Here is a 3,178-nt window from a genome sequence, read left to right as displayed (position 1 = left end):
GCCCACACCTTGTGCACGCTCGGACGCCGAACTCGGGCAGCGGCGGCTCCCGGCCTTTTGAACAAGTGGCTGTTCACGGACGGACTGAAGGCGCGGCCCGATCCCCCCCCGTCGCTCTGCTTTACCACGGCCGTTGCCTGTCAGCCCCCCTCCTCTATTTGCTGTCACTCCTGCCACCAGCGCTGCCGGGAGCCAGCACATAACGTGCCTGGCAGGGTGACCTTTCTGAGCGTAGACGCGGGCTCGGATTAGCCCCGGAAGGTGCTTTAGGGAAAGCTCCAAATCGGTGCGGGGACAGCTCGCTGCGGAGCTCCGCGCCGGGCCCTTGCTGCGGGATCACGGCAGCATCTGGGGGTGCTCGAAAACCAAACAGCCTTAGCCCCCACGGGGTCCCGGCCGCCAACGTGACGGGGCCTGTCCAGTGGTTTGCTGAAGAAGTTGGATCACTTCATGGGTTTTTTTGGAGTGAGGTTTAGTGCCTAATTTACTTTAATGTTGACCTTATTGCTTTAAAGGCATTTCTCCCTGCTAGGAAACTCGGACACGTGTTTGCGTCTGGTAAAACACGCGCGGTTGGTGTCTCTAAAAGGCCCCGTCCCTCTCGTTCTCCAGGCGTTTTGTCTCCTGGTGCAGCGAAAGCTGTAACTCTCAGAAGAGGTGACATGAGAATTAGCTGTTGAAGTCGTCATGTGAGCTGAGAAGACACATTAATAGGAAGTCGGGGGCGCAGGAGGAAAGGAGAAGCAATGTCACAAGATGGAAAGGCTTCTTACTGTAAGACATGTCATTAACATGCAAACGTGTGCTAATGAGAAGCTTGTGATTTGAATCTAAAAGCCGAGAGTGGAAGGGGGTGTCGCTGGGGAGGGGGTGACACTGGAGCTTGGCAGGGGCTGCTCTGGCCTTTCCCAGGGACGGGACGTGCCTCGGTACAGGTCCTGGGTCCATTTTTGGTGCCCGCCGTCCCGTCGGCGCTGGGCTGGGCTGGGCTGCCGGCGTTTTGCCGCGTGGCCCTCTGCGGCAGCGCTCGCTGGGTATCGGTGCTTGGCGTTGTCTCAGGACTTCACCGGCTGCCTCTCCTCCGCGTTTGCTTCCCGCTGGGATTCGCGGGCTCGCTGCCGACGGTGGCATCGCCTCTCGTCCCTGCAGCCCCTCTCGCCTCCCGCTTCATCCTCAAAACAGGAGGTCTCACCAGCAAAAAGAAACCGAATCTTTCCCCTGAGTCTCGAGAGCCCCTTTTTTTTTAACCAGAAAAGCCCAGGGGTCCCCCCGCTGCGGGTGCCCCTTCGGACGGTGTTACTGTCACCCGGGGAGTCCCTGCGGCCAGCGTGTGCCACTCACGCTTCCCCGGCCTGTCGTGTCGGCTGGGGGGGGGCGCCGCGCGAGAGGCCCCGGAGGCGGCTGGCGGCTCGGCAGCCGGTGCGGCGCAGGCTGCGGAGGATGTCTGAATGCATAATACAACACCGGGGCGGTCAATAATTTATCTGTCACCCAGAAAAAGGCACATTTAAACACGCTCGGATCCAGCCCCTGCTCTTTCTGCTCTGAGCTTTCTCCTGCCTGAGGGAGCAGTCGCAGTCGGGGGGCCTCATCTGGGCTTAAAATATTTCTGCAAAACCCTGCTCTGTCCCACGGTGCTCTGAAGGTAAAGCCCTTGTCGTCGGTTCTTCCCCAGAAGTCGGTTATTGCTGGTTGGTTTGGGATGGGCATGCTTCCGAAGCAGTGTTAAACCTCACCGGGAAGGCTGGGTTTTAACGACGGGTGAGTTTAGGCTGGCTGAGCTGCACGAGGGCTCGCACCGGCTCCCGTGCTCTGCCGTCTCCCCGGCACCGCAGAGCGGCCCCAGCGCTGCCTCGGCGCTGGGGGAGCGGGGCCGGCGAGTCTCGCAGGGTGATTTTAAAGCGCTGTGAAAGTTGCAGGGGGCTGCCTAAGTGCAAAGTGGTGTTTGAGGGAAGGAGGCAGTGACACCCTGCCGTAGAGGAGGAGGCAGCCCGTGCATGAGGTGATGTATTATTTAGCGCTCACAGATGTCTTTAACTTTTCTCAGTTTGAGATGGGCCCCTCGCTCGGAGCAGCGAAGGGCCGTGGTCGTTGCGGCTGATCCAAAGTGACAAGTCTTCCAGCTCCTTCCCAAGTGCCTCCGAGAGAGACTAATGGGGACTTGACAGGAGTCCAGCTTTGTTCCCTTTCCAGCCCCGGCGCTCCCCGGGGGCTGGGACGCAGAAGCCGCTGGTGCAGGGACCCCAAATTGCCCCAAATCAGGCTGTGCTCAGCTCTTGGAGTTGCTCCAGCGTCCGGTGGGGCTCAGCAGCACCCCTGGCTTCACCCGCCCTGTGGATTGCCCCTTCCTACAGGTCTGGGCACAGTCTCGGGGCTTTTTTCCTCGGACGTTGCGTGGCTGCAGCCTCCTGTTTTTTGCAAGTGGGACCTGCTGTAGACAAACGAACCTCACTCGGATCCCGGAGGATGCAGAACTGCTGGGGCAGTGGCTGAGGCAGCAAAGAATCTGTTTTTTTGGAGGCAAAATGTCCTTGAGCAGGAGTATTTTGCAGAGAAGGAGTTCATAGCCGTGCCTTTGCCGTGGGTGACTCGGAGGTGGCAGAGCCGGGGACTGACAGATCCCTGGCCTGACCTGTTTTGGCATCCTCTTTCCTTGTTTGTCTCCAGCGTGTGCTTAGTTGCACGGCCCATTAACATAGTGGCCTCCTTGTGCGGTGCTGACGGAGAGGAAAAATTTTAATACAATGGTTGGCACGGGCTGCGTGAAAACAGCCTTCAGACCTCAACACCTCGCTCCCGCCGGGGTTGCGTGCCCGGCACTGCCAGCCGCCGCGGCCAGGACAGAGAGCAGCGCTTTTCCCTGCTGCCTTCCTGCTGCTCTGCTTGGCCGGAGTCGGGCGTGAAACCCAGTGTCCTGCTCCTGAAGTGAGCAGGCTCCTCTCTCGGCTGTGCAGGGGTGGGATCTGACGGGATGACCGGCTCCCAAAGCTTTGCGGTTTGCCTCGCGCAAAATGTCGAGCCCCTGGGAGCTTTGCCTCCGTCCCTGCAGAGGAGGCTGCTGTAGCTCGGGGTGGCTTCGGGATCCCGGGGGCTGCTCCCTTTCGGATCACGGGCCTCTGCGGAAACACCCTGAGGCCCCTTTTCCTGCTGCCGCGGCATCTCCGCGGAGTTTGCCATC

At 60.1% G+C, this 3,178-nt stretch overlaps 1 protein-coding gene across 1 annotated transcript in view; it reads left to right on the top strand.

Annotated features, from left to right (window-relative positions):
* Window positions 1-654: 654 nt before the first annotated feature.
* STARD3 (StAR related lipid transfer domain containing 3) overlaps window positions 655-3,178 on the top strand; it is a 19,323-nt gene continuing 16,799 nt past the window's right edge. The window contains exon 1 of the mRNA XM_009287978.2: window positions 655-774. The gene's annotated coding sequence lies outside the window, so the exon portion shown is untranslated. The remainder of the gene's footprint in view (window positions 775-3,178) is intronic.

The sequence above is a fragment of the Aptenodytes forsteri genome, unplaced genomic scaffold, assembly GCF_000699145.1.
Source record: "Aptenodytes forsteri isolate BGI_AS27 unplaced genomic scaffold, ASM69914v1 Scaffold409, whole genome shotgun sequence".
NCBI classification, from domain to species: Eukaryota; Metazoa; Chordata; class Aves; order Sphenisciformes; family Spheniscidae; genus Aptenodytes; species Aptenodytes forsteri.
This window is presented reverse-complemented; position numbering and strand designations above follow the sequence as displayed.